This window comes from Schistocerca piceifrons, chromosome 6 (assembly GCF_021461385.2).
Source record: "Schistocerca piceifrons isolate TAMUIC-IGC-003096 chromosome 6, iqSchPice1.1, whole genome shotgun sequence".
NCBI classification, from domain to species: Eukaryota; Metazoa; Arthropoda; class Insecta; order Orthoptera; family Acrididae; genus Schistocerca; species Schistocerca piceifrons.
In genome coordinates this window covers 261,929,530-261,953,116 of record NC_060143.1, presented here as the reverse complement: position 1 = coordinate 261,953,116, position 23,587 = coordinate 261,929,530, and the positions used below count along the sequence as shown (strand labels likewise).

General features: G+C 43.9%; 1 protein-coding gene across 1 annotated transcript in view; it reads left to right on the top strand.

Moving 5' to 3' along the window:
* LOC124802517 (excitatory amino acid transporter 2) overlaps positions 1-23,587 on the top strand; it is a 294,422-nt gene that overhangs the window by 184,413 nt on the left and 86,422 nt on the right. The window lies entirely within an intron of this gene.

The window sequence follows — 23,587 nt, the reverse complement described above, 5'->3', positions numbered from 1 at the left end:
CACGGCAAACTTCATACTTCAAACACAACAAAACTTTAGTTTCCAAAACTCTATATGATGATTTTTACAGAAAGGAGCATCCAGAATTCAGCCAGTTATCATCCTGAGGGATGCTGGTCTTTTTCGGGACAGTCACATATCGTTGCCAACAGTTCTCAACTTCCCGAGTTTTCTGTGATAGACAGGGAATACACAGCTACACAGAGATTCAGATTTATAAGACATATGGTTCAAATGGCTCTAAGCACTATAGGACTCAACATCTGAGGTCGTCAGTCCCCTAGACTTAGAACTACTTAAACCTAACTAACATAAGGACATCACACACATCCATGCCTGAGGCAGGATTCGAACCTGCGACCGTAGCAGCAGTGCGGTTCCAGACTGAAGGGCCTAGAACCGCTCGGCCACAGCGGCCGGCTATAAGACATACATGAAGAAGTTGTATGGCCTGATGATACTGGGGTGAATTTGTGACACCATTCTTGAGCAATATTAAACAAGACGACAGAACTAAAGAAACAATGGCAACGTCTTAAAACAATGGATACAACCACCTGTCCAGACACTATATGACCGTAATGAAATTGAAATGGGAAAGGCCGAAATACGGAACGCCTTTTCCCAAAACTTTTGGACTGAGAAAGACTAATAGGGTTCCTCCTCTAAATCGTTGCACGAACGTCAGAATGAGACTTACTGAAATAGGTGACCACGGGATAGAAAAGCAACTGAAATAGCTTAACAGAGGAAAGGCCACTGGACCTGATGGGATACCAGTACGATTATACAGGGTGGCGCAGGGAAACGGGAAATTTCGAAATAACGTCATTTCCATGAATAAATTCACAAAACTAGTAATTTATTAACGAAAGTGAATGTATTCAGTATGCCATTATTCAGTATGTCTTTACAATCAAAATGTCCAAAAGTGTCTCTTTACTTTTTAAAGATGACATCGGAAAGATGTGCTCCCATTCGGCGTTCACACTCTAACAGCCTGTTACGAAAACTCTGGAATGCATGGTGTAGCAAATCTTGGGGAATGGCAGTGATTTCATTTTCAATGTTCTCCTTCAGTCCATGGATTGTTGCAGGACGTGTAGGGGAGAGTGGGGCACTCTGAACCACGGGGAACAATAAACCAGGTAGCATAATTTCAGTATAAGGTGGTAAATTATTTTTTCCTCTGTGCATATGTTGTCAGTACTGCTCTACTGACTGCCACTTGTTTTCTGCAGGATCTAGTTCTCACCATTAGTGTTGTACTGGTGATATGTTAGTTTTGCGACTGTGAAGTAATTTTTGGGGACATAGATAGATTGAATTTTGTTTAATCGTTTGTCACCAAATTTTAGAGAAAGTAAGTCATTGTAACAATATCAGTACTGTTTTTTAATTATATAGATCTTCAAATACTAACAATGTTCATACATAACCTCACATGAGCTTTGTTTGAAATATGTACTGTTAGGGCACATTGAACCAAGCTCTCCTGGGGCACAATGAGACATGGTTCATTGTGCCCCAGGAATCTTTTAATTGTCCAATACAAGCACTCTGTACTTTGTTTCCTTAGCATGGGTAAAAACATATGCATAGGAATTTAAGGCTTTTAAATTACAGTCGTTCAGCAGTCCTGTTTTATATTATCAGGTTTGAAGATGGTTCTTTGATACCACAGGAAGACGGATAGAGATAAAACTGACCATGATGATGTTATGCAAGAAGCTGTACAGGATGTTCTTAATAAGGACATGGCAGTTCACCAAGCAGCTAAATCTCATTTAATACCTTACCCAACTCTTCACGGATATGTTCAAGACATTAAATGTGGTTCCAGAGAAAGATTGACGCCAAACTATGACTATCATAAGGTATGTTCTGTGGAGCAGGAGAAATAATTAGTGGAGTATTTGTTGCATTCTTCTAAGATATGCTTTGGTGTTGACACAAAAGCATGCAGGCGCTCAGCAAGTGAGCTTGCTTTGAAAAATGGTCTGAAATGTTCTGAGAACTGGATGGAGGGAAGGGCTGGTGTAGACTGGTTCTATGGGTTCATGAAACGAAATCCCAGTTACAGTATCCGAACCCCAGAGGGCTCTAGCTTATCCAGAGCAACGTCCTTTAATCAGTATACTGTTTTGAATTTCTTCAGAAACATGAAAGGCCTTTGCCGGAAATACCCTTCTTTCACTGATGGTACAAGGGTTTTCAACCTGGATGGAACCAGTACCTCAATTGTACCAGATAGGCTTCCAAAGGTAGTGGCACAAAAGGGAAGTAAACAGATTTCTCAAGCTACTAGTGGAGATCATGGTGTCTTAGTGACTACCTGTTGCATAATCAGTGCAGGTGGTACTTTCCTGCCCCCAGCAATGATATCTCCTCGAGTACATTTTAAACAACATATGATAAGTAATGCACCAACAGGCACCCTGGGGGAGGACAACAAAGACTTGCTGGATGAATGCCGATCTTTTTGTGGATGTCATGAAACATTTCATCCACAAATCCAGTAGTAGCAAAGACAATCCTGCGCCTCTAATTTTAGCCGGTTGCAGTGGTCTCGCGGTTCTAGGCGCGCAGTCCGGAACCGTGTGACTGCTACGGTCGCAGGTTCGAATCCTGCCTCGGGCATGGATGTGTGTGATGTCCTTAGGTTAGTTAGGTTTAAGTAGTTCTAAGTTCTAGGGGACTGATGACCACAGCTGTTAAGTCCCATAGTGCTCAGAGCCATTTGAACCATTTTTTTCTAATTTTAGACAATCATGAAAGACATCTGTCAATTGAGGTAATAGATGTAGCAAAAGCCAATGGGGTGGTTATGCTAACTATACCCCCACAAACCTCAAACAAATGGTAGCCTCTAGATGTAGGAGTGTTATCTTCATTCAAGGGAACTTATTACTCAGCATTCAAAACTCCTACGCAGGAAAGGCACCCCTCTCAGTATTTATGATATAGCTGCATGTGTCAAAATTGCTCATGACAGATCAATGAAACCCACTAACATATGTTCTGCTTTCAAGAAATGTGGAATATTTCCATTTGGTGAAGATATCTTCACTGACGAAGACTTTATGGTCAGCAAAATAACAGTCAGGGTCGTGGAGGCAAACAGAACAACTTCAGATGTTAATTCTCTCCATCATATCAAAGATGCACAATCTGCAGGGCAAGCCTCAGTAGATGTCAGCCAGTCACAAGATCTGCAGCAAGCAGGACCATCTGCAGTGCTTAACACCTAAACTGCTTTTCCTAATGGATTTTTTCCTGAAATAATTCGAGGATTTCCAAAAGCAGAGAACAGAAAGAAGAGCAACAAATGTAAGAGAGGACGAAGTTTAATTGCAACTGATATACCGGAGAAAGATTTGTTGCAAGCCACAAAACATACCAATAAAAAGGTCAACTGGAAGCTTTATGAGCTGGAATCAGATGACTACGTTAGAAAGGCGCATTATGAAGAGAACGATGCCAACATGGATGTGTCTGGTAAATCCGAGTAAAACTTTGAAGACCTGGACAAATTACTAGAAACAGATGATTTCGTTTTGACCAAATTTGAACTGAAAAACAAAACACTGGTTTACTATGTGGGGAACATTTTGAAACCGAAGGATGACGCAGGAGACTATCAGGTATCATTTTTGAGAAAAAGTGAAAAAATAGGAGGAAAGTTCTATTTTCCTCAGGTACAGGATGAAGCTTTTGTTCCAGATAGCAACATACTTTATGTCCTCCCACGACCTTCTACTGATGGTGTGACAAAGAGACAAAAATCATAGTTCAAATTTGGAATCAGCTTAGAGTCCATTGATGTTCAGTAATTCCAAAATAAGTAACATGATTGTGTGCCTACAGATTTAATTATATAATTCACACGTGGAATATGTGTACACATTATGTTTAAAGTATATTTACACTTACTTTGTATGCTAAATAGGTTCTTTCAATGAACCTGTTTAAAGTGGTTCATTGTACCCCACATGTGGGGCACAATGAACCATTTACGAAATTTTCTTCAAAGGCGTGCAGCTAAAAAACAATTAAACAGTGCAATCATATATGACCATTTGATACTTGAATGATTAAACTGTAACATCTGTAAATCACAACTCTGTAACAAAATTATCGGATGAGTAACACGGAGAAATATTTTTTGTGGTTCAATGTGCCCCACTCTCCCCTACGGTACACCTTGCCTTTAAGATATCCCCACAGGAAGAAGTCGCACACACTAAGATCAGGGGATCTTGCAGGCCATGCGATGTCACCATTACGTGAAATAATGCGTCTTCCAAACAATTGATGAACTGCTGCCATTGATTGTCGAGCAGTGTGCTGCTGAAACCACATGTTTTAGACGTTAAGATGAAGCTCGTACAGTCTCGGTGTAAAGAGTGTTTGAAGCATTTCAACATATCGAGCGGATGTTACTGTCACTGCACTACCACCCTCAGGTTCAAAAAAATAAGGGCCGATAACACCATGCCATGATACAGCACACCATATTGTGACCTTGGCGCTATGTAGTGGTAGCTGGTGAAACTCACAGGGATTGTCCTGTGCCCAATAACGAAAGTTCTGTTTGTTCATGAATCCGTTCAGGTGGAAATGGGCTTCGGCTGATATCCATAAGTTACCAAGGAAATTCGCGTCCTCGTTGATTTTAGACAATATCTGGCTACTAAACTCCATACGTGACGCTGGGTTTCGTTCATGTAAGTGTTGCACAATCTGCAACTTATAGGGATGGAAGTCTAATTCGTGTAGTAGTCTTTGTAAGCTTCGTCGCTTAATCCCTAGCCAAGATGCATGCTGTCGAACGGAGCGGTGAGGACTTCTCTCGATTGCAGCTCTAGCAGCTGCAATGTTCTCTGGGGTATGTACCGTTGGAATGCCACCTGGAGTTTTCTTTTTCAAGGCAGATCCTGTTTCTTCAAAATTACACACCCACGTTGTAATCGCATGCGCAGATGGGACACGTCCATGACGTCCAAGCTGGTAATGCTGTCGAAATATTCTCTGCGTGGCAGTCGCACTATCACCATTTTTGTAAAACGCTCTCACAGCTACTACACGTTCCGCACCAGTCCATATTATGACATGTCTGGAGCCCGAAACTCTCCCTTGCAGGTATCAACACGGTTTCCGAAAACAAAGATCGTGTCAAAACTCACCTCCTTCCGTTCGTTCACGAGATCCAGAAAGCAGTAGACATCGGCACCCAGGTTGCTGCCACATTCCTTGACTTGACAGTTCTGCACTGCTGCCTAGTATAATAATCATAACAATAATAATAATAACACGAGTGTGCAGAATATCAGATCAGCTGTGTGCAGCTGTATGACTGGACTAAAGAGTTTCTAGCAAACAGAACACAGCACGTCATTCTCAAAAAGAGAGATCTTCGGACATAAAAGTAACTTCGGGCGTACCCCAAGGGTTTGTCATCGATGTTGTTGACAGTCGCCTGAAAAAAGTTTTTTACACTTCTGGATGTTGTAGAGGGGACTTAGTCGATCAACAGCAGTTGATGGTTAGAGTGCTGACATCTAAGTTTTCAGATTATCTGCGTATCCAGTTATGCTGGCTACCGATGTGATTTGTATAGGGATTGCCTCGAACCCTTCTGCATCAACTACAGCCTGAATATCGCGCACTGAAGGGCCAAAACTGGTTTCAACAAAATAAATAAGATCATAAGGACGGCTGTAGGAGTTTTATTTTATCACAATAGTTAACGGCCGTAGTCCCAAAGACCTCCTGTCAAAAGGATGGACATACAGAAACTTAGTGGATCAAGTTTTACATAGGAACCCAAGTCCTGCCGGCTGGTGTGGCCGAGCGGTTCTATGCGCTTCAGTCTGGAACCGCGTGACCGCTACGGTTGCAGGTTCGAATCCTGCCTCGGGCGTGGATGTGAGTGATGTCCTTAGGTTAGTTAGGTTCAAGTAGTTCTAAGTTCTAGGGGACTGATGACCTCAGATGTTAAGTCCAATAGTGCTCAGAGCCATTTGAACCCAGGTCCAGAAATGTTATCAACTACGCGTCGGAGTCTGTAAATGTATGTATATACACGGTGACGTTACAAATTTCCTAGGATGATGTAGAAGGATAATTGCATCAATTTGAGGTAAGGATGCCTGTACGGAAATGAATGAGTGGCAAATTTTATGTGAAAACCATTCTGATGCATCTCACTGTGGAATACATGTTGCTAGGACTGCAGAGCAGGCAACTTTTAGAGGGGGTAGTATGGACCAAAACAAGCAAAAAGTCCAGTGAACATAGACTCTAAAATGCATACCCGAGGAGCTATGAGTACTTGTTCCTCTTTGCTACTGTGAAACATATCTCCTCTATTTAACAAGTGCTCACAGCTCTTGACGTACGTATTTTAGAGCTCATTTTGACTAGACACTTTTTCTGTTTTTGGTCCGAACTACCACCTCTGAGAGTTGCCTGCTATATAGTTCCCTACAGTAGTAAAATGCAGGAAGACCTGCAGAGGACCGACGCTTGGTGCAGGAGTTAGAAGTTGTTTCCCAACATATACAAATATAACGTACTGCACATGAATAGGCGGAAGGACTCATTATTAAACAGGTATGATCACAAGACTGCAGAACATTTACATCAATAAACCACATAGGAGTATGCAGAAGGAGCCATTTAAGGCGTAATGACCGCATAGAACGAATCGCAGGTAAGACAGATGCCAGACTGAGATCCCCTGTCCCCTTCCCCCAGGGGCTCATCACTTTCTTTGGTGAGTTCGTGCTTGTCTACCACGGGGCCTTAGCAGCCCCTCTTCCTTTTCCATGCTGCATATCTTTTTCTCCTCCCTTGGGGAACAAGTCTTGGATATTTCCAGGAATGCATTCTGAAGTATTGGTAGCTTGGCTTCAGAACAGACACTCAACTGTTTTGTTCTTTCTTTGTTCATTCTCCATCTCCTCCCCTCCCTTCACTTCGGCATTTGAGGTCTCTCTGTTTGTTCTTCCTCCCTAAACTGTCCTGAAGGCCAGCCCACACATTTGATGCATAACAGATGACTGGATAACGTGTAATTCCCAGATCTGGGTTGACAAATAGGGTTTGCGCGTCCCCCCTGGTATGGGCCAGGCTCAGGGAGGAGAGATTGCTTGAGCAAGTGGTCATTCTGTCTAGAGTCTGGGAGGTGTGCCTCCCTTTGAGGACGCTCCTATTTGGAACGAGCACGTCATCTGAGACACTGGAAATATGGGAGATTTTTATACAGTGAGGCAATCATATCCATCTCAGTCCATTTCCACTAAATGCAAACAGAATGAGGCTAAAGATTCAACGATTCTCCCAGATGCACCTCAGTTCTTCATGTTGCAATGCACCAAATGAGGTCAGTCTTCCACTACAGTTAATCCGCTTATTATTCAGAAAGGTGTTTATGCTCTTGCAGGCCATGTGAAATCCTGCTCTCGCTTATGTAATGGGACTTTGCTTCTGGAGACCAATTGTGATTTTCAAGCCCAACAACTGCTGACAGTTTCGCTTCACTATGGCTATCCTGTTGATGTCGAGGCATGTTGTATCCTAAATTCTTCACGTGGTGTTATTTACACTCAGCTGCTTGATGGTTTGACCAACGGGGAAATCCAAAATCAGCTCTCTGATCTGGGCGTCACTATGGTCCTATGGGTAATGAAAAGGACTCATGAAAATTTAGTACCTAAACACACTCTTTTTCTTGACATTTGATCGAGTAATGCTTCCATCAAAGATCAAAGCAGGCTATGAAGTCACCACAGTCTGACTTATGTTCCAAAGCCAATGTGTTGCTACCAGTGTCAACACTATAACCACACTCACATTTCCTGTCCAAACATGACAAAATGTGTTTCTTGTGGTAGAGGTGCTCATGATGGCGATTTCCCACCTCCTCCTCACTGTGGCAGTTGTAATGGTGACCATGCCGCCTCATTCCGTGGGTGTCCCATGTTGCTCGATGAGCGGGCCATTCAGGAGACTCGGTTGAAGGAATAAGTATCCTACTCTGTACCTACTCAACTGCCGCAAGTTTTTGGCTAGTCAAAAGCCCTGCATTTTACCAGCCATCACTTACAGCACCATTCTTGTTACGCCTTGCTCCACAGAAGATACGGCCATGCAGACTAGCGACCCCAACTTCAGTACTGCAGCTGCGAAATGGCTCAGTATCACAATAACATCCCCGCCTCCTTCTTCTATGGCTGCACAACAAGCCACCAAATCTTCTCCCCCAGCAGCGAAATCACCTGCTACACAACCAGCAGGTTGTAAAGGACAAAAGGAACACACTCACGAAGACTTCATGTCCATCCTTTTGACTGGAGGCCTTGGGATCCACAGCTGTTCACTATCGTAAAAAAAAAAAAAAAAAAAAAAAAAAAAATGAAACGCCTTCAGCCGTCCTTATGCTCTTCTTTATTGTGTAGCTACCAGTTTTGGCGCTTCAGTGGGCCACCTTCAGTCTGTGGTTGATGCTGAAGGGGTTGTCATGATCCATATATACGCAGCATCAGTGGCCAACATGACTGGATTATGTAGGATATTTGTAACAGTAATGTCAGCACTCCAGCCATCACCTGCCAACTGACTCAGCTGACTAATTTGACAGTCGAGGGTTGTACAGCGGACATAACTGTTACAGATAGGCTGCGTAATCCAGTTATGTAGACCACTGATGCTGCGTATATATGGATCGTGATAACCCCTTCAGCATCAACTATGGCCTGAAGATGGCGCACTGAAGTGCTGAAACTGGCAGCTACAAAATTAAGATCATAAGGACGGCTGTAGGCGTTTAATTTTCTTACAAGACTTTTTATGTCGCTACAGCCAACAAACGTCTGAGGCTTTGCCTGCCAGCTACAAAAGCTCTAAGAAATCGAACAGCCATTTCATGAAACAGGGCCCTCCCGCCACTGCGCCTTTTATCACTGAGTCTTCAGAAGCTGATACTCGACAGCCGCCAAGGCGACTGCCCTTCGTTTGTTCCCTGCTCTTCATTCCCCATAATGACTCGTCTCCAATGGTACGTGCGTGGCATTAGATCCAAAGAGGAGGAATTAGAGCTGCTCTTGGAATCGCAGCGTCCATTTCTTTACTGTCTCCAAGAAAAGAAATTAAATGTTGGCGACTGCTTTGGGCCCTCATGTTTCCTTCTGGACGAATTTGGCCTTCCCCCCTGAGGACAATTTGCATCTCATGGGGAAGTCATGCTGCTCGTTTGAGATGACATCGACAGCCAAACCATCTCACTGAACACCTGGCTGCAAGCTGCTGCAGTCCACATTTTTGTTTCTCATTTTTACCTTTTATCTTTGTAACGTATACATCCCTTTATCATTCGCTGTCACCAGGACAGACTTACTCCAGCTTATTGGTCAGCTCGCTCGTCCCTTTTTGCTGCTCAGCAACTTAAATGCCTATCATCTCCTTTAGTGTTCTTAGAGAACCTGTCTGAAAGGTTCCCTCTTAGCTGAACTTCTCAATCAACTACACCTCATCTGCCTTAACACTGGAGCACCCACATTCCTTTTAGACTCTACACATGCCTATTCCCATTTGGATCTCTTGCTCTGTGCTGCCCAGCTTGTCTGTCATCTCATGTGTTTTGTTCTGTCTGACACGTACTCAAGCTATCAGTTCTCACATGCTGTCCATTTGCTGTTTCCCATCCCACATCCATGTAGACTGCCTGCAGAATAATGTGCTGGTATATGCGCAGTCAGAAGGGAGCCATGGAGAGAGAGGTAGTGGTGGGGGTTGGAGGCAGGCGCTGTAGGGGAAATTGAAGAGTTCTGGAGGGGAAGTGCCATTGTAAACTGAACTATGCTCATATCTTTTGTAAATATTAAGTGGAGCCCACACTTGCATGGTGACCATTCAAAAATACCTTCTGTCACCTCTGATTTGGTTAGTATCTAAAACGAATTTCACTGAAAATGCAACAAAGGCAGTAATTTATTTTTTCCTGACTTGTTTTGCTAACCATTTGTAACTTTCAGAGAAGCATAGTGAGTGGCAAATTTTGAGTAAAACATACAGCTCTCTTGCTGCCATTTTAAAATTTCTTTTGCCAAAACACAGCGGAGTTTGCACAGTGTTACATCATTAAACAATGTTCTGACGCAATTGTGAAAGTATCCCAAAACAAAGGTTTACTAATTAAGGAAATCAGAAAAAGTAAGGTCAGTAGTTTATGAAAAAGGATATCCTAGGTGCAGAAACAAACGTGTAACGTCCTCACTTATGTTGTTCCAAAACCGACAGCATTTCTCATTTCACCAGCTATCGATGACCCTTAAAAATCACATTCTTTCACTGGAAAAGTTTGCACTTAATGGAATAACACGGTAGATAATGAGGTTTTGCATAATAACCATACGGCAAAATACTCTCCTCTTTGAGGATATCTCAAACCGTTTATGAAATACGAGAAATGTTGTGGCTACCGTATTCTGGCTTTATCATTGGCACAAGCGACCGCAAATGAATGTGCTGAATCAGATCAATTTTCTCAAGATTGGTGGCAGATAAAGAAAGACGTCTACCAAATTCCAAGGAAAACTTCAGTGTGTTAGCTAAATTTTATACGCACCAGCCTATTATGTAATATGCATCAAACGTAAAATCATAGCGACCATTATTTTTCATTGAAAACTTTTCCAATTTCTCGCAGTGTCTTACTTAAACACAAATATTACAATAACTGTGATCTTTAACCAAATGATGGGCACATCAAAATGAAGCTGACGTAGAAAACAATAAGCAGTGCAAAAATGAATTTTTTTTACCCAATAGTAACTGTAAAATCGTTTGAAAAAGATTCCAGGGCGTGCGCCTTGATTGTGCCATCGCAGTGCATCGCCGACCGACCAAAAGCAGACAATGTTGGCCTTCCCTTTGGGGACAGACAAATGAACTCATTCAGCACATTGGACGAAAATGGCTCACGGCGCATCAGCCACTGTATTCTGCGCGGATTATGAACCCAAAAGCCAGCTTTCTGTGGCTGACTGGAGGCTTTACTCCTCCTTGGTGGCCTTCGATGTGATGACCACGTGGAGTACTTTACGAACATCTTCCTTCTAGCCGCAGAATGTTCCATACCATGTACTACTTCTTTACCACGCCGTGTCCCAGTCCCCTGGAGGACTGAGCCGTGCTGCGACACAATTCGCGCGCGGAAAAGTGCTCTCCACATTTTTTATCATCATCCTACAATGGCTAACTGTATTAACTATGCCAGCCATGGTGGCCATGCGGTTCTAGGCGCTACAGGTTCGAATCCTGCCTCGGGCATGGATGTTTGTGATGCCTTTAGGTTACTTAGGTTTAAGTAGTTCTACGTTCTAGGGGACTGATGACCTTAGAAGTTAAGTCCCATATTGCTCAGAGCCATTTGAACCATTTTTTTTATATTAACTATAAACAGTTGTGTGCACAATGTCATTCCACTCTTTGGGATAGTAAAAAAGCTAGCTGGATTTCATTTACTAGTTCTTTTAACCTATTCCGTCATGTGAGGCAACCTCCATCAGCTCTTTGTGACCGAGGTTCATTCCCCAATTTCTGGCCCGATCATAGCAAATTATATCATTGCAGACTTCATTGCTATCTCCAGTTCCTTGGGCCATTATTTTGTGGAGATTTCGAGCTCCACCCTATATCACTCCATCTTTCACCCTTAGAACGAATGGTGGTGGTGTATCGTGAATGCTACAACACCACCTTTACTATGAGGGAGCTTGACATGCTCTCACTTCATCCCAGTCTTCTGCCTCAGGGCCAGATGATGTTCACATTCAGATGTTGCAGCATCTTTCTCTTGTGGGCAAGCACTTTCTCCTCCATATGTACAGTCGCATTTGGGGAGAGGGCACATTTCCGAGACATTGGCATGAAGCCACTGTCATATCTATACCTAGGCACAGTAAGGACAAATACCTTCCTTCTAGCTATTGCCCCACTTCTCTTACCAGCTGTTTTTGCAGGGCGAACGTATGATTCATGGCTGGCTCGTATGGTAGCTAAAGTCTTGCAATCGACTAACCACTGAAAAGTATGGATTCTTGCACGCCATTCTGCAGTTTATTTCGTTACTTCGTCAGCCAATGTCATGATGGCTTTTCTGTGGAAATACCAGACTGTGGCTGTGTTTCTTGATTTGGAGAAAGCCTGAAACACCTGCTGGAGGACTAGTATCCACCGTACTCCTTACATGTTGGGCTTTGGAAGCCACCTGCCCCATTTCCTTCAGGAATTTTTAAAGGACCGATTTTTCAAGATAATGTGGATTCAGCCTTGTCAGACGACTTTATTCAGGAGAACGGGGTGCATCAAGGCTCTGTCCTGAGTGTTGTCCTCGTTCCTATAGTCATAAACCCTATTATGGATCATCTTCCACCAGGCAAATCTCTTTTCATCGGAAACTTTGTGATCTATTGCAGTTCTCCATGGACTTGTCTCTTGTGCAGCATCGTAAGCAGTGTCTCTATCATCAACTCAAGGAGTCCACTCCACACTCCACCGCCCCCCCCCCCCCCCCCCCCCTGGGGACTCACCACTCTCATGAGTTCGTGCTTGGCTATGAGAGGGGCCCATTCCTTGCAGCACCTCTTTCCTTTCCATGCAACAAGTCTATCCTCCTCCTGTTTTTTCTCCTCCCTTTGGATCATGTTTGGCACATTTTTGATGATGTGTTCTGAAGTTTTGCCAGCCTGACATTGGAACAGTCATTTTTTTTTTTTTCCTCTCCATCTCCTACCCTTTATCTGCTTTGGCGTTTGAGGTTTCTCTTTGTCTCTTCTTCCTCTCTGTGTGCTCCTGAAGGCCAGTCCATACATTTGATGTGCAACAAGTACTGGGTAACACGTAATTCTGAGCTCCAGGTCGACAGGTAGGGTTTGCACGTATCCCCTGGTACAGGACAGGCCCGGGGAGGAGTGATTTCCTCAGGTGTTAGCTTTCCAAATTGCCAATTGGTATCTCTGTCTGGAATTTGGGAGGTGTGACATGAAGTGTGAACAATCACCTAAGGCGGGTGAGGCCTCCTCTGAGGGGGTGGCCCCAGTTGGAAGCAGCATGCCATAAGAGATGCTGGCAATCGTGGGGGATTTTTTTGCAGTGAGCCAACCACCATCTCAAGCTATGTCTACTAAACGTTAACGGAATGAGGCTAGAGAGTCAATGACTCTCCCAGCTGCACCTCAGGTCCTCGTGATATCACATACGAAAGGTGGTCAGTCTTCTACTACAGTTAATTCGTCTATTATTCAGAAAGATAATGATGCCATTACAGGCCCTGTGAAATTCTGCTCTCGTTTATATTATGTGACTTTGCTTCTGGAGACCGGTTGTGTTTTCTCAATTATCAGCTATTTTAGTGAACGACCCACGGGCAGTCAACAGCATTTACCTTTTATTTGTCATAGCAATATCACAAGGGGCATTTAACCTTTGGTTCAGGACCTCCATTGTTTCTAAAGCATATTTTGTGGACCTTAAGCCAAGAGGAAGTCCTTGGTCTTAGCTCTCTTTCCTTCCGTCAATTGGGCTTGACGTTTCATCGCTTTTCACTTCTTTTTCATATTAATGTTCTAAGGTAGTGACATGGGCGTTTGTGACCACATTTTTTTTTTCTTTTTTGCCCCCCTCCTTTTAAAAAGAGAGAGAGAGAGAGAGAGAGAGAGAGAGAGAGAGAGAGAGAGAGAGAGAGAGAGAGAGATCATTGAAAGAATTTTCATGAAGCGTAGTTCAGCCACAAATGAGGTAGCTTACAAAGCCTCATTCGACCAGTACTTCAATATCTGTCATCAGTCTGGGAACAGAACCAGATAGGATTGGTAGAGGAAGTAGAAAAGATCCAACAAACAGCAGTGCAATTTGTTACAGGTTCAGTTCGTAGGCACTAAAGTGTCAAGGAAATGTTAAGTCAACTTCAAAGGCAGACACTGCAGGAGAAGCATTCACATCATGGTGACATTTACTTTTAAAATTTTGAGAGCGTACATTCCTAGAAGAATCAATATATTGTCTCCTCCTATGTATATCTTGCAAAAAGACCATGAATATAAAATTAGAGAGATTAAATTTTACTCACAGGCCTACCAACAATTGTTCATTCCATGAAAGATAATGGATAATTTAATAGCATTCAGGAGACTCTGGGCCAAAGAGCGGTTTTAATAAAGAAAAGAAAGCAGGAGTGTTGGGAGCAATATGTCTCAACTATGTGATCCCACATCCCATTGTCCCAGGTATGGACTAAACTCCATTGCATTTCTGGCAATCCACCATCCACGGCGGTTCCTGACGCCCTTGACAATGGTAACACATGCACTGATCCCATGGTACTTGCTGAATGTTTTGTGGCACACTTCACAGAAGTGTCCGACTGCAGTATTTACCATTCTCATTTCCTGACCGAGAAACATCTTATTGAGCTCTAGTCACTATCTTTCCATGTACATGGCTCTCTATCATACACTGAAGAGCCAAATAAACTGGTACACCTGCCTAATATCATGTAGGACCCCCACATGCATGCACAAGTGTCGCAACACGATGTGGCATGGATACTTCTAATGTCTGAAATAGTGTTGGAGGGGACTGACACCATGATTTCTGCTGGGCTGTCCACAAATCTATAAGAGTACGAGGGTGTGGAAATCTCTTCTGAACAGCACTTTGCAAGGCATCCCAGATATGCTCAATAGCATTCATGTCTGGGGAATTTGGTGGCCAGTGGAAGTATTAAACTCAGAAGTGTTCCTGGAGCCACTCTGTAGCAATTCTGGACATGTTGGGTGTCACATTGTCCTGTTGGAATTGCCCAAGTCCCTTAGAATACACAATGGACATGAATGGATGCAGGTGATCAGACAGGATGCTTCTGTACATGTCACCTGTCATATCTAGATGTATCAGAAGTCCCATATCACTCCAACTGCACACATCCCACACTATTACAAAGCCTCCATCTGCTTGAACAGTCCCCTGCTTACGTGCAGGGTCCATGGATTCATGAGGTTGTCTCCATACCCATATACATCCATCTGCTCGATACAGTTCGAAACAAGACTCGTCCAACCAAGCAACATGTTTGCACACTAACACTTGTTGATGGCCCAGCATTGAAATCTGTAGCAATTTGCAGAAGTGTTGGACTTCTGTCATGTTGAACGATTCTCTTCAGTCATCGTTGGTCCCATTCTTGCAGGATCTTTTTCTGGCCACAGTGATGTCAGAGATTTGATGTTTTACTGGATTTCTAACATTCACAGTACAATTATGAAAGGTTTGTATGGGAAAATCCCCACTTTATCATTACCTTAGAGATGGTGTATCCCATCACTCATACACCGACTATAACATAACATTTCAAAATTACTTAAATCTTGATAACCTGCCATTGTAACAGCAATAACCAATCTAACAATACCGTCAGACACTTGTTGTCTTATATAGGTATTGCCAACGACAGCGCTGTATTCTGCCTGTTTACATATCTCTTTATTTGAATACGCATGCATATACCAGTTTCTTTGGTGCTTCAGTGTTTGTTGTTGTTGTTGTTGTCGTCTTCAGTCCTGAGACTGGTTTGATACAGCTCTCCATACTACTCTATCCTGTGCAAGCTTCTTCATCTCCCAGTACTTACTGCAACCTACATCCTTCTGAATCTGCTTAGTGTATTCATCTCTTGGTCTCCCTCTATGATTTTTACCCTCCACGCTGCCCTCCAATGCTAAATTTGTGTTCCCTTGATGCCTCAGAACATGTCCTACCAACCGGTCCCTTCTTCTTGTCAAGTTGTACCACAAACTCCTTCAGTGTATGATGTCCCTTTTAGTGAATGGGAGCTTCATAGCACTTTGGCAGTGTGTCAAATACAGCCCCTAGAGCCAACAAAATCCACAACCAAATTCCTTAACTTCTTCATGCCAACAGCATGAAACATGTTCTTGGACTACTTAATCGCATTTGGTGGGAGAGAGTATTTCCCTCTTGATGGAGTGTAGGTATTATTATTCCTGGCCTGAAACCGGGTAAGGGCCCACATATTTTAATTAATTATTATCATTCCAAAGTGGTTTCTGGGCTTTCTGGTCCACCGCAGATCACCTGGTTTGTTTGGAATCCGCAGTGCACAATGCTTTTATGCACTGCCACCATTTCATTACTCTGTTCTTTGACCTACAGGAGGCATGCATTGCCACCTGGCAACATCACATCCTACCTACACTGCATGAGTGGGGTTTCTGGGAACGTTTACCTATTTCTATCAAGAATTTCCTATCTCTTTGACTTTTTTGGGTCTGGGTAAATTCGACTCTCAGCAACCAAAATGTGCAGGAAACTGGAGTCCCTCAGGGATTGGTTCCAAGGAAAATGCTGTTAACTATTGCCATCAATGGTATCGTCAATACAGTGGGCCCTACAGTCTCTCCGTCATTGTATGTGGAAGATATTTGCCCATATTGTGCCTCTGCATCACTGTGTACTGATGAGCGCCATCTTCAGGGGTCTGTCTGGAGAGTCCATGACTAGGAACAGAATCACAGTTACCAATTTTCTCTTGCAAAATCACGAGTTCTGCATTTTTGTCAACTCCAGATTGTGCAACTGCACCCATATATTTATCTTGGTGACCTTGAAGCTGTTGAAACGTTTCAATTCTTGGTTATTTTATTTGACAACAAGCTAACCACATGTCCATCAGCTCAACGCAACTTGCATGTAGAAGCTGAATGCTCTCCATTTTCTTAGTCACTCCTCATGGGCTACAGACTGCACAGTTCTTATGAGATTTAACAAAGTGCTGATTTTATTACACTTGGCTATGAATGTGTTGCCTATGAATGGCTAGCACCATCCATACTGAGCTTGCTGGACCCTGGTCACCACATTGGTGTGCGTTTGGCAATTGGGGGGGGGGGGGGGCCTTCTGTACAAGCCCTGTTCACAGCTTCCTGGCAGAAGCCAGTGTCCCACCCTTGTGGGTTAGATGACAGTAGCTTCTGGCAAGTTATGCAGTCACAATCTGCCAGATGCCTACCCATCCATGTCACTCAACTCTTTCCCACAACCAACATTTTAGACTGTTCACACATTGCCAAAAACTGGGCACACCAGCTTGAATCTAACTCAATATTCTGCTGAGGGACCTCCAACAGTCTCCATTAGTCTGTGTTCTCAGAGTTCCCTCTCGACATTCCTTGTGGTCTGTACCCTGTCCTGCGATATGGATGGACCTCTTTTGTGGCCCCAAGATGGATGCTGATCCTACCCTTCTCCGACACCTGTTTCTTTCAGTCCTCTACAATTATTCTAATTCAATATGCATCTACAGGGACTAATCAAAGGATAGTGTCAGGGTCGGTTACACTTTTGCACATGCAAGGGGACACACAAAGAACTTTCTGCCATATCTCAGGCTCTGCAGTTCATCAAATCCCAGGCCACAACTAACTTTCTGATCTGTAGCATTTACATGAGTTGCTTAAAAGGAATAATCCTGTGCTATCCCAAAAATGTTTTAGTCGCCAACATCCAGAAACTACTGGTTAACCTCTATGGCTCTGTAAAGACAGTGCCTTTCAACTGGACACTAAGGCACATAGACATTCCAGGAAATGAACTCGCTGACCACCTACCTAAACATCGACCACAGGAGAGCAACTAGATGTTGGAATACTAGACACAGACTTAGATTATAACTTCGACACAGTATTTTGAGACTCTGGAAATTGGAATGGCAGGCTGCTATGACCCAAAATGAGTTGAGAGCAATTAAAGTGGCCACTGAGGTGTAGCACACACTTTTCCAGGTCTCTCACAAAGAAGCCATTGTGTTGTGCCAACTACACATTAGCCACATGACTCAGCCACGAGTTCCTCCTGCATTGGGAGGATCCCCCTCTTCGTTGCTGTGGTAGTCTACTGATGATAGTGCATGTTCTTGTTGAGTGCGCCCTGCTAGGGAATCTGTGGCACACTACCTGCCTCATAACCTCAGATGCTTGCAGATGACAAGACAGCCACTACAAAAGTGTTGTATTTCCTGAGACGAAATGGATTTTACATCAAACTGTGGCACTCCACTTCCAGTGTTGGAGGTTGTTGGGGGCAGAGGGGATTCACCCCCCTCTTGCATATACAACCTATGTGACCACATGTTACTTTCTTCCCTTGCCAAACATGAAGACATGCAGTAGAAACACTCACTATTTGGGGGTGGGCACTATCTTACTGAAATTTAAGCCCAGGATGGCTTGCCATGAAGGGCAACAAAACAGGATGTAGTATACCAGTGACATACCACTGTGCAGTAATAGTGCCACTGATGAAAACCAAAGGAATTGTGCTCTGAAAAGAAATGGCAACCCAGACATCACTCATGGTTGTTGTGCCATATGATGGTCGACAGACCGGTTGGTATCCCACTGTTGTCCAACATGTATCCAGACAGGTCTTCGATGGACACTTGGAATTGGTTCAAATTGGGACTTATCACTGAAGACAGTTCTACTTGAGTAATGAGATTCCAGGCCAAAGACATTCCTGGAGAAGCCCTGGACAGCAGTGGGATACCAACTTGACTATTGCCTGCGTAAGACTCAACAGCCAGGAGTAATGGTCTAGGGTGCCACTTCGTCTCATAAGAACACATTGTTTGTCAAGCAAGACAGCCTTACAGTACAGCAGTACTTTGATGGTATTGTATGCCCCATCTTATTGATCTTCATGGCAAGCCATCCTGGGCTTACATTTCAGCAAGATAATGCCCACTCACACATGAGTCTCTAATGCTTATTTTCAACACGGTTTCCGAAAACAAAGATCGTGTCAAAACTCACCTCCTTCCGTTCGTTCACGAGATCCAGAAAGCAGTAGACATCGGCACCCAGGTTGCTGCCACATTCCTTGACTTGACAGTTCTGCACTGCTGCCTAGTATAATAATCATAACAATAATAATAATAACACGAGTGTGCAGAATATCAGATCAGCTGTGTGCAGCTGTATGACTGGACTAAAGAGTTTCTAGCAAACAGAACACAGCACGTCATTCTCAAAAAGAGAGATCTTCGGACATAAAAGTAACTTCGGGCGTACCCCAAGGGTTTGTCATCGATGTTGTTGACAGTCGCCTGAAAAAAGTTTTTTACACTTCTGGATGTTGTAGAGGGGACTTAGTCGATCAACAGCAGTTGATGGTTAGAGTGCTGACATCTAAGTTTTCAGATTATCTGCGTATCCAGTTATGCTGGCTACCGATGTGATTTGTATAGGGATTGCCTCGAACCCTTCTGCATCAACTACAGCCTGAATATCGCGCACTGAAGGGCCAAAACTGGTTTCAACAAAATAAATAAGATCATAAGGACGGCTGTAGGAGTTTTATTTTATCACAATAGTTAACGGCCGTAGTCCCAAAGACCTCCTGTCAAAAGGATGGACATACAGAAACTTAGTGGATCAAGTTTTACATAGGAACCCAAGTCCTGCCGGCTGGTGTGGCCGAGCGGTTCTATGCGCTTCAGTCTGGAACCGCGTGACCGCTACGGTCGCAGGTTCGAATCCTGCCTCGGGCGTGGATGTGAGTGATGTCCTTAGGTTAGTTAGGTTCAAGTAGTTCTAAGTTCTAGGGGACTGATGACCTCAGATGTTAAGTCCAATAGTGCTCAGAGCCATTTGAACCCAGGTCCAGAAATGTTATCAACTACGCGTCGGAGTCTGTAAATGTATGTATATACACGGTGACGTTACAAATTTCCTAGGATGATGCAGAAGGATAATTGCATCAATTTGAGGTAAGGATGCCTGTACGGAAATGAATGAGTGGCAAATTTTATGTGAAAACCATTCTGATGCATCTCACTGTGGAATACATGTTGCTAGGACTGCAGAGCAGGCAACTTTTAGAGGGGGTAGTATGGACCAAAACAAGCAAAAAGTCCAGTGAACATAGACTCTAAAATGCATACCCGAGGAGCTATGAGTACTTGTTCCTCTTTGCTACTGTGAAACATATCTCCTCTATTTAACAAGTGCTCACAGCTCTTGACGTACGTATTTTAGAGCTCATTTTGACTAGACACTTTTTCTGTTTTTGGTCCGAACTACCACCTCTGAGAGTTGCCTGCTATATAGTTCCCTACAGTAGTAAAATGCAGGAAGACCTGCAGAGGACCGACGCTTGGTGCAGGAGTTAGAAGTTGTTTCCCAACATATACAAATATAACGTACTGCACATGAATAGGCGGAAGGACTCATTATTAAACAGGTATGATCACAAGACTGCAGAACATTTACATCAATAAACCACATAGGAGTATGCAGAAGGAGCCATTTAAGGCGTAATGACCGCATAGAACGAATCGCAGGTAAGACAGATGCCAGACTGAGATCCCCTGTCCCCTTCCCCCAGGGGCTCATCACTTTCTTTGGTGAGTTCGTGCTTGTCTACCACGGGGCCTTAGCAGCCCCTCTTCCTTTTCCATGCTGCATATCTTTTTCTCCTCCCTTGGGGAACAAGTCTTGGATATTTCCAGGAATGCATTCTGAAGTATTGGTAGCTTGGCTTCAGAACAGACACTCAACTGTTTTGTTCTTTCTTTGTTCATTCTCCATCTCCTCCCCTCCCTTCACTTCGGCATTTGAGGTCTCTCTGTTTGTTCTTCCTCCCTAAACTGTCCTGAAGGCCAGCCCACACATTTGATGCATAACAGATGACTGGATAACGTGTAATTCCCAGATCTGGGTTGACAAATAGGGTTTGCGCGTCCCCCCTGGTATGGGCCAGGCTCAGGGAGGAGAGATTGCTTGAGCAAGTGGTCATTCTGTCTAGAGTCTGGGAGGTGTGCCTCCCTTTGAGGACGCTCCTATTTGGAACGAGCACGTCATCTGAGACACTGGAAATATGGGAGATTTTTATACAGTGAGGCAATCATATCCATCTCAGTCCATTTCCACTAAATGCAAACAGAATGAGGCTAAAGATTCGACGATTCTCCCAGATGCACCTCAGTTCTTCATGTTGCAATGCACCAAATGAGGTCAGTCTTCCACTACAGTTAATCCGCTTATTATTCAGAAAGGTGTTTATGCTCTTGCAGGCCATGTGAAATCCTGCTCTCGCTTATGTAATGGGACTTTGCTTCTGGAGACCAATTGTGATTTTCAAGCCCAACAACTGCTGACAGTTTCGCTTCACTATGGCTATCCTGTTGGTGTCGAGGCATGTTGTATCCTAAATTCTTCACGTGGTGTTATTTACACTCAGCTGCTTGATGGTTTGACCAACGGGGAAATCCAAAATCAGCTCTCTGATCTGGGCGTCACTATGGTCCTATGGGTAATGAAAAGGACTCATGAAAATTTAGTACCTAAACACACTCTTTTTCTTGACATTTGATCGAGTAATGCTTCCATCAAAGATCAAAGCAGGCTATGAAGTCACCACAGTCTGACTTATGTTCCAAAGCCAATGTGTTGCTACCAGTGTCAACACTATAACCACACTCACATTTCCTGTCCAAACATGACAAAATGTGTTTCTTGTGGTAGAGGTGCTCATGATGGCGATTTCCCACCTCCTCCTCACTGTGGCAGTTGTAATGGTGACCATGCCGCCTCATTCCGTGGGTGTCCCATGTTGCTCGATGAGCGGGCCATTCAGGAGACTCGGTTGAAGGAATAAGTATCCTACTCTGTACCTACTCAACTGCCGCAAGTTTTTGGCTAGTCAAAAGCCCTGCATTTTACCAGCCATCACTTACAGCACCATTCTTGTTACGCCTTGCTCCACAGAAGATACGGCCATGCAGACTAGCGACCCCAACTTCAGTACTGCAGCTGCGAAATGGCTCAGTATCACAATAACATCCCCGCCTCCTTCTTCTATGGCTGCACAACAAGCCACCAAATCTTCTCCCCCAGCAGCGAAATCACCTGCTACACAACCAGCAGGTTGTAAAGGACAAAAGGAACACACTCACGAAGACTTCATGTCCATCCTTTTGACTGGAGGCCTTGGGATCCACAGCTGTTCACTATCGTAAAAAAAAAAAAAAAAAAAAAAAAAATGAAACGCCTGCAGCCGTCCTTATGCTCTTCTTTATTGTGTAGCTACCAGTTTTGGCGCTTCAGTGGGCCACCTTCAGTCTGTGGTTGATGCTGAAGGGGTTGTCATGATCCATATATACGCAGCATCAGTGGCCAACATGACTGGATTATGTAGGATATTTGTAACAGTAATGTCAGCACTCCAGCCATCACCTGCCAACTGACTCAGCTGACTAATTTGACAGTCGAGGGTTGTACAGCGGACATAACTGTTACAGATAGGCTGCGTAATCCAGTTATGTAGACCACTGATGCTGCGTATATATGGATCGTGATAACCCCTTCAGCATCAACTATGGCCTGAAGATGGCGCACTGAAGTGCTGAAACTGGCAGCTACAAAATTAAGATCATAAGGACGGCTGTAGGCGTTTAATTTTCTTACAAGACTTTTTATGTCGCTACAGCCAACAAACGTCTGAGGCTTTGCCTGCCAGCTACAAAAGCTCTAAGAAATCGAACAGCCATTTCATGAAACAGGGCCCTCCCGCCACTGCGCCTTTTATCACTGAGTCTTCAGAAGCTGATACTCGACAGCCGCCAAGGCGACTGCCCTTCGTTTGTTCCCTGCTCTTCATTCCCCATAATGACTCGTCTCCAATGGTATGTGCGTGGCATTAGATCCAAAGAGGAGGAATTAGAGCTGCTCTTGGAATCGCAGCGTCCATTTCTTTACTGTCTCCAAGAAAAGAAATTAAATGTTGGCGACTGCTTTGGGCCCTCATGTTTCCTTCTGGACGAATTTGGCCTTCCCCCCTGAGGACAATTTGCATCTCATGGGGAAGTCATGCTGCTCGTTTGAGATGACATCGACAGCCAAACCATCTCACTGAACACCTGGCTGCAAGCTGCTGCAGTCCACATTTTTGTTTCTCATTTTTACCTTTTATCTTTGTAACGTATACATCCCTTTATCATTCGCTGTCACCAGGACAGACTTACTCCAGCTTATTGGTCAGCTCGCTCGTCCCTTTTTGCTGCTCAGCAACTTAAATGCCTATCATCTCCTTTAGTGTTCTTAGAGAACCTGTCTGAAAGGTTCCCTCTTAGCTGAACTTCTCAATCAACTACACCTCATCTGCCTTAACACTGGAGCACCCACATTCCTTTTAGACTCTACACATGCCTATTCCCATTTGGATCTCTTGCTCTGTGCTGCCCAGCTTGTCTGTCATCTCATGTGTTTTGTTCTGTCTGACACGTACTCAAGCTATCAGTTCTCACATGCTGTCCATTTGCTGTTTCCCATCCCACATCCATGTAGACTGCCTGCAGAATAATGTGCTGGTATATGCGCAGTCAGAAGGGAGCCATGGAGAGAGAGGTAGTGGTGGGGGTTGGAGGCAGGCGCTGTAGGGGAAATTGAAGAGTTCTGGAGGGGAAGTGCCATTGTAAACTGAACTATGCTCATATCTTTTGTAAATA